Below are 9,396 nucleotides of genomic sequence, written 5' to 3'. Positions count from 1 at the left end.
CTCAGCTTGCTCATTGTTGGCATTGTTAGACTCGTTGTTCTACGTGCAGGCCTGATTTGGAGATGACGGGTGGGATTTTGAAAAGCACCTAAATGGTTTAGGAGCACAATTCCATTGACTTTCAATGGCTCATGTACTCCAAAATAACATAGTCACTGTTGAAAATCCTGACCTCTGTACCAGCTTGTTGAATTTGCTCAGCATCCATAATCAGACCTTCGATCAGCTCTCATTTAGGTACCTAAATGAAGCAGTCAGACTTTCAAAATGCTCAGTACCCAGCAGCTCTGATATCTTTTGAAAATCAGGTTACTTCTCTTAGATTCCTAAATAAGAGCTAAGTTCTTTTGGAAATATGTTGAGGTGCTTAACTGGGAACTGATGGTTGCTAAGCTCTTGAAAATCTGTGGTATAAGTAGAGGTTTGGGCTATACAAGGATCCATGTAGCAGACAAGTTTAAAACAAGTCACAATCTTTGATAATCAAGTTGATAAGAGATAGTTGTTAATGAAGATCTCACAATAAAAATTCACTATATCACTGATATTAGTCCTCTTATATTAATGGACTGAAATGTATTTAAACTAGTATTTTAGATTAATTTCTATAGCCAACAAGGATTCAGAAGTGAATTGGTTAAGCAGCAACAGATTGGAATAGGTCACCCGACTTTATTGTTAAACATTTTCTATTGTACAGTAAAATCAAAAACATTAGCAGCATTATCAAATGCAATTAACATAAATAAATATTATTTTTATTTAAATGGTGTAGCAAATATAATTATTGCTATCAGAATTATACCAATATATGTTTTTAAATTTAGACTGTACTTAATTTAATGTAGAAGCTTTATGTTTTTTCAGCCTCTGGTGTAAAATATTCAGTATAGCAGAGTCAGTACATGAGAGCTTTGAAACAGACTGGTGTAAAAGGCACCATGTTTTCCAAGAGGATGATCATTTTCAGAATGTTGTATATTCAAGGTTAAATTTTTTAAAAACAATTAGAACTATACAGAGTGTGCATAGTGATATAACAGACACTGTAGGAAAGAGGACAGAAAATAAAGAATTACCTAATGCCCACTTTATGCCGTATACAGCCTCTGTTACTGTTTGTGGGTGATTACATTGTTTTGATTAGTGTCCAGTACCTGATTTAAAGTAAGACCCAGTCAACTTACCAAAAGAAGAAAAAACTTAATGATTGAGGGTACTATTTTGTATTGGCCTAAGAGCCCAATCCTGCTAACATTGGTTGTTTATCATTAACGTCAAGGAAAGCAGGAGTGAGCCCTAAGAAAAGCCATAATTAAAAATATAAGCCCCTTCTCCTTCAGAATTTATGCTTATGATTGACTGCATGCATGAAAACAATCCCGTTGCTATCAATTGTATGAATTTTTCTCAGTATTTAATCTATGGAAAGGGTTCCTTGCTGTCAGCATTATTGAAAAAATACCGAGATTGTCTCCTAAACTGACAGCTGAGGATGTGCAATGCATTATTTTCATGAAGTAATTTACTGCACGTACCAATAAACATTTTAAAAACTGACCAAATACAGTTAATTATTTTATGGAATGGAATTTTACAATGATAAAGAATTTGTTATGGCCTATTGAATACATAATGCCAATTTGAAACTTATTCCTGATAGCTAGTTAGTGTTTATAACAGCCCGCCAAAGAAGTGATTAGCATTCATCAGGAGAGTAATCCACATTTTCATACATTTCTAAATATTTCTTTTTATGTGATAATCTGTTAAAATATTGTGGTCAAAATGGATCAATAGAGAGAGAATAATTTTTATGTAAGTATATATGATTTTATCACCAGATAAAAAATACAGGAAATGCATAATTTTCTAATTGGTGATATGCTCAGAAATTCTCAAACACTTAAATGAAAGTTTAAGCACTAATTTAGAAATGTATACATATATATAATATTTTAAGTATGTGTCTACCTCTGTCAATCAACAAGCAAAGTGTTAGAGCTGATGGAGGGGAGAAAAAAGCGATTATCTCAACGGAACTGTCAGAACTGAAACAAAAGAAAAGTGTCCTCATCCTAAAATAACAATAATAAAAAACAGGGTTATTTTCCACATTTCTGACAGTAGATGAAAAGTTCTGTGTTATAGCCAGAAAATGAAGCAGCAATGTCATTATTTTGAATATGTTGCTTTACTGGACCCACAAAATATAAGACTAGAAGCAATTCCTAATGTGGTCTGATCATGTCACTATCACATACATCCTGGCTCTTCCCTGACTAATAACATCTCTGTGCCTCATTACCTGCATTTTACAGCTAGGCAGACTGATGCTGCTTGCTTGAGTGAAGACTACTTGGGTAAGACACTTTGCAGGATTGGGCCCCAAATTAATGGCTTTTGATTTGTGTTTTCAGGTTGTTCCCTAATGAACATATTTATGAAGAGCAACCAGGGAGAAAAAGTCCATTTTATCAAATGTCTCTGTGTGGCCAGGCCCAGATCTGATACCCACCACTCCTTCGAAAATCTTATTGGAGAAGTTTACAAGAAAAGCAGGGGAAGTACAAATGGGAGTGGGTTGGGAGAGCCAACCTCACAGAGTATGAGTGCGGCTCTGATAAACACATCCAAGCTAGCTTTCATCTAGCTAGTTTGGGTCCTCAAGCAGTGAAGCTGCGGCAGTGCGTGCTTCAGCACAGGCTAGCCCTGTGAATCATTACCCAGGGTTGTGGGCGGGCCTGTACAACCCATGCTGATTACCATGTAGACATATCACAATGGCAAAATGCCTACCAGGGCTCCAGGGATGCATGCCCATTGCTAACTCCTGCATGACTACAGCTTACTTTCCCCCATGTGACTGGCAAGCTTTGCTGACTGTTGCGAGTGGGGGAATGAGCCATGGCCCTGTCTCCTCCCTGTCCTCTGCCATAGAGCTGTGCTGCCCAGAGTATGAGGACTAGATTTCTGTCTGATCCTAACATGGACCATCCAGTAATGGGGGAAAGGCTCCCTATGCCGTCTCCTGCATAAGAGTCAGGCAGAACTTTGTCCTATTGAAGTTAATGGCAAAATTCTCATTGATCTCAGAAGGAATGGAACTGCCTTGAGAGCAGTTTTTGCAACCTCTCCTAGCAGGCGGAACTGGCCCACAAGTCCTTATGACACAGGAGCCACTTGGTACAGTAAAGGGACATGCTGGGCTATTCAGGAATGTTAATCTGAATTAACTGAAGGTATGAATTTGAAGTGGATTGAACTGCACTAAACCTCGGTGTGGACACTTTCATTTAAAATTAAAGTGGTCTTAACTGGGTTTCACTGAATTCATTTGAAATGAAAACTAAATTCCAGAGTTAAACAGTTAAGTCACTTTTGAACTCAGCACTTAGGTTCTTAAATCACTTAGATGCTTTTGAAATTTTTACCCCCATATGTATATAAACTTGCCAGGGGGCTTAGGGAGATTGCAAATCATATCAACAATAGCTGTTTACAATCTTTCAACAGTAGTCAAATGATAATTTATTTTAAACATCTAATTTTTATATATATATATAAATAGTAGAAAAGAAGTACAATTGGATGATTTTATAAAATGGCCAAATAGCTAACGATAAATAAAATTATTCTTAGACTATTTTATTGTCTATATTTGTACATTACTAATTGTCTTGTGTGTTTAGCAATAAAATCAGATACTGGAAGTTAATGTAAAGTGTGCTTAAATACCATGGTAACAGGCACCCTAGAAATACCAAAAATAGATGAAAGATAAGTGAAATGGATATTCATGGCTGCAGTCGGTATAATACTGATTTCTAAAAAGGAAAATAGCAAATGATTTTAAAGGGCCAGAATTAACTTAGAAACCACATTTTTCTGAAAATAATTTATTTTTATGTACCTGATTCTGCTCTTACTTAGGACTTGATTCTGCAAGCAGCTGAGCACTCTGTCCCCAGCCCAGCGAAGTACTTCAGTGCATGTTTAACTTTAGGAACATATGTAGTCCTCACTGAAGTCTTACTGCCACCAGTGTAAACTGGGAGTGACTTCGGTGGAGCCACTGAAGTTATACTGGTGTAAAACTGATATTGGATGGATATCTTTGTGAATCTGATCATTAGTCTCTATTTTTACAATTAGCACCTAAAATAACCTCCATTAAAAGGGATTAGACAAAAAAATATTTCCCCCATTCCTTCTGTTTATTTTCTTTGTGCATTTGGCAGCGCTTTGTGTAGAGTCTGTTCCTGCTGTATGGTCAGGGTCTAATCCTGCAAATATTTATGCACGTGCGGAATTTTACTTCCAAGAGTAGTTCTACTGAATTTAATGGGACTGCTTCCAGCAGCACAGTAACTCAGATGGGAGAGTCTTTGCAGGATTGGGCCCCAAGGCACTTCCTCTGCCATTTCCATGTGTTTCACTCAGCAATAGGGATGAGAAAGACATGCTTGTTTGAGTCAGGGCTGGAGGACTGGGCTATAGCCAGTGATCATTACAGGTTTTTCTTATAACAAAGAACGTCCATGCAAGAGTGAAGCTGCACAAAAAACTGAATTAAGGTGAGGGGGGGATTTAAACATATATATTTTTTATCAATTTCTAAAATGTTCCTACCAGGATCTCCCATTGCATTTTATGTCTTTAAAAAGTAGGGCCTGATTTGGCAGCCAAATTCCTATTGATGTCAGTGGAAGTTTTGTCTGTGTAGTGCACTACAGGATTAGGCCCATAGAAAGAGTTTGTAAATTCATTGGCAAAGGTTGCTCACTTGGAGTTCTTTATTTTCTACTTTTATGCATTTTCTTTTACCGCTTGTTTCTCTTTCTGTGCATTTAAAGATAGAGTTAACATAAAATGCCGTAACTAACATAGGTTTATTAATTGGAGAATTTAATGTATTCCTCTTGCTATTCATCTGAAATTAATTAAGTGTGTAGAATTACAAGGTGGGTGTACCACAGGCAGCAGTCCAGGCTCAAGTTAATCAAAAGAGCACATGTTGAATGCATACAATTTAGTTAAGGTTAATCCAGTGAAGATGATCCCTCCCTGGTCCTAATTACCCTAGGTGATAGATTGCAGAATGAGAAAAATAGGAAGGAAAGGAAATTCTGTCCTGCTGGCCTACCAGGATTTTCTAATTTAATTTAGTAGGCTATGCACAGAAGCAAACAGTTTCAATTTAAAGAGAAGACCACACTCTTAGGATGCATATCTGAAATGGGCACAAGAAACTTAAATTAAAAAATGTCAGACCTAAAAAGTTTAGAAGTGATTAAGCTAAAGCTAGTCAGTGCCTTTATCTACCTACATGTCAACAAACCGAAATCATCATGAATCTGTCAGTACTTTGCAATTATTATCATTGTTTATTAATTAACTGCTAGTCCAAGGGGTTTTTCAAAATAACAAATTATCACCAAGAACTATGATAGGATTTCAAATATTATGGAAAGCCATAATAATAAAAAAGAGATAATTTTCTATTAAAACAAATAAGATTGTTCATTGTGTTGTATTAATTAATGCATGTTCATTTCATTTTGTCAACCCCAAAGTAAGCTAAGCTGGTAAGCTAGGATCCTTTTGTGTGCTACATTTTATATTCATTGCCTCTGAGGGTTTTTTGCTCTCCTTCCTTGTTCTTTGTTCCAACTTTTCAAGTGTTTTATGAAAAGCTTTTGTTTTCTCCATGCACGTACATATAAAAGTTGTCAAATAATTTGCCCTATTTTTCAGGTTAGTGATATATTTCTACTCAAGTGGGGTATCTGTTTCTGATTTATTAACATTTGATCCCCTGGTTTCCTGCCATTGATCAAGACAAATACTCAGCTCAGCTGATGAGTTTTATATGAAATTTGATATTGCAGGAAGAGAGAGAAAAGTTAGTACCATTTTTATTATTTTTTTATTTCACGTTTTCCAAGATCATGACATGCACACAAGACACCTAGCAAAGTCAGGCACTATTTCTTTTTTACCACATTTATCTGGGATAAAACTTTTTGGAAATAAAACATATATTTATCAATAGACCAGATGTTTGCTTAGTGTCATTCACATCCTGTAAACTGTATATACATTTACACCCTATCGCCAAAACATGGCTTCATCCTACTACTGACCGTCTGTCTGCCATTCAATCTCTAGTTAAGTCACGGTCAATAAGGTCAACTCTTTGGCAACATCTGTATTTGATCAGCTCACACAAAATGGGGGCCTTCCTAATCCTTGACTACCCTGGAGTATTTTAAGAAGCAGCACATTACAATAGTTGATTCACCGCTACTGCAGTTCCTGCACTTGGAAGATTTTTCCTCCTCTAAGGAACTGAAATGCCAAGATTAAAGTCTTCATGAACAAAGTATATCTCTGAAATGAGCAGATTGAGCAGTTGCACAACCACTAAAAGAACATTCACCAATTTTCCCCTCTCAGCCCCTCCTTCTCCATTCCAGTGCATGGAGTTGTTATATTTTATATTTTGATTATGTTTATGTTATTATAAAAGGAAGAAACAAAGTGTGAAAACCAAAATGATTTGATTTCATTTAAACACTGACTGTTTTGGTTAATTTTGTCACTTGTTTCTTTATGATATTCTCATTTTCTGTAACACAAAGTGGTTTTAGCACATCACTGTACAATTATCAGGTAGGATGAATATAGTTCTTTCTTCACAACCAAATTAAACATTTGGAGTGGAATCTTGGCCCCACTGAAGTCAACAGGAGTTTTGCCATTGACTTCAATGGAGTCAAAATTTCGCCTTTTGTCACCCGCATGTTATTGGAACATTGATGATATCATAAAGCGCAAGATTAGATATCTGATTCTAATCTCACTTGTGCTGGTGTAACATCATTGGAGTTACAGTCCAGAAGATCAGAATCTGGCCTCTGACTTCTAGGGATGGGATGCTGGGAGATGTCCTTTTTTTTATACCGTTCAATCAAATAACATAACTATTGGCACTTGGCAAATATTGATAATCTGATTAATCATTGCCCTCTGGATCTCATGGGGTTACGCTTTGACCATGTGAGATTTGGAGTCAACTACAGATGTGCATTCACCAGTAACTAGGGCTGCCAGAGCACGGGATACATTGTTGATTTGCAAAGTTCTCTGCAACATTCCGGAAGGCCAGCCATTACTGAAAACTGAAACTGAGATTCTGGTGATTGACAAAAGACTTGGAAACTAGACGACACCCTAAATGAATGCCCAGGAATGAGGATGTGACTGCCTTCCCTCTTCCAACAACAAGATTTAGACTGGAGCAGTTTGAAAAGTGGTGATGGGAGCAGTTTATGAGGCAGTGTAACTTCGATAGTTTTCCAGAACTGTAGTGATGAGAGGGATGATCTTTCAAGCTTTTTGTGGTGCTAAGGCGGATTCAACCAAGCTGCTGCAGGAAAATATACATTTTTTTGGGGGGGGGGGAATCCATTTTTTGTTTTGTTCAAATGTGACAACAAATTCACTGAGCATTCAGAATTCAGAAAATGTTGTCCATTTCTATTCAAAATTACTGTAAGAAATTGGGGAGAAATTTAAATATGCTTTCAGGAAGGGATATCTGTGTAGAAACAAAAATAATTTTTCTGCGTGGCTTGAATCTTAGCAAAGGCCTGAATAACTTTCAGCAGTAGCTTCTACTTCATGCTTCTGCATTTACCAAGTCTATACATAAACAGGAAATCAGCAAACAAATTGAATATTGAAGAATGATTGATTGGGATGTTTGAACTACATTAACTGTCCTAAGACAAAAATCTGCTTAAAATACACAGCAAAAGATATTGTTGAGATCTCATCTGTGTCTCTAAGACTGATAGTAAACTAAGACAGTCATATACTGTGTCTAGTAGTTATTGTTGTTGTTATTTTGTACTTACTGTATCTTGGTTCTCCTCCCTACATTCCTTCACCACTCTAGCCTTTTCCCCTTAACAGAAATATGAAGGCAATTTACAGTATGTATTATTACATACATTCTGAATGTCTTCATCAGAAATATCTGGACATCTTTCCATTATGCCTATGAGTTTCCAAAACATAACAGTTTGTTCCTTTAAACTAACACTGTACTAGGCAGAAGTTAGAGATCCAGAAAAAATATTGTTCACTTCTGATTAGCCAGTCAGGAAGCAAATATTTGCATATATTTCTTGATTGCCTCATCAGAGGAAAGAGGAAATAACTTTCACCAAACTTGCCTCAAGGTAAGGCCTGATGAGACTCCTGTGGAAGCCTATGGGAGTCTTCCCATTTACTTCAATAAGAGTTCCATCCAAACCCTGGTTAGTTCTAACTGCATATGTGATCACGTTCTGTATGTAATCATGTAATCAGGTTCCAGCACTCAGTATAAATCACATCTGTATGTAGACTATGGACACATAATGACTCATCCCATGACTCATTTAAGTATTTTTTGCTAAAACTGCAAAAATAGTGGATTCAGTGGATGTGGCAGACATAACATATTGGGAATTTATTATTAAAGTATTGACACATCATCTCATGCAATCTCGTTCTCCAGATACATTCCAGTTAGCTAGGATGAGAACCAGTTTACATAAACTGAAAACTAACTGAAGGACAAGAAAGAAATTGGCAGGATGTCAAGTTGAGGGCAGGTGTCTGGGGTTGTTGCAGGGATCAATTTTATTTAACATTCATTAATACCAAGAAGAGGGAGTAAACACATTATACTGTAAACTCATTGCAACAAGAGACCCTGTTTTCCTATGTGTGTGTACAGTGCCTAACACAATAGTGTTAATTACTATTTGTATTGTGGTTGTGATTAGGATCCCACTGTGCTAAGCACTGTACGCACACATACTGACAAGACCATATTTTCCCCAAGGATCTTAAAATCCAATGTGGGTCTGACCCTAACTAGGGCAATGGACTACTTTAGCAATATAAATATTAACTGAAATCAATATTATAATTGAAAGTATTGTGCAACCTTAATAATAATTGGTGAAACTCACAAGTGATATTAAGGGTCCTATCCTAGAAACCCCTTGTTCACATAAATTGGGAGAACAGAAAAATAATACAAGAGGAAATACATGGATTATTAATATGGAGTTAGAAAATAACATGACATTCATGGGAAAATATAATCCAGTTCATCAGGAGAAATATAATCTGAAACATAAATACTCTCCAGAAGGAAAATCCTAGAAAGCAGCATTGCTGAAAGAGACCTCAGGATTAAAGTGGATATGAATTTGCAAGGTGATATGGCAACAAGAATAGTCAGTGCAATTATGCTATATGCATAGAGGCATGTCATGGGACATATTGTCACAGTCCCTTTTTATATGATTCTGGTATGACCACACCTAGAATTGG

This window comes from Emydura macquarii, unplaced genomic scaffold (assembly GCF_026122565.2).
Source record: "Emydura macquarii macquarii isolate MOO-44397 ecotype Brisbane River unplaced genomic scaffold, CSIRO-AGI_Emac_v2 contig_2676, whole genome shotgun sequence".
NCBI classification, from domain to species: Eukaryota; Metazoa; Chordata; order Testudines; family Chelidae; genus Emydura; species Emydura macquarii.
Note: the sequence above shows the minus strand (reverse complement) of the source record.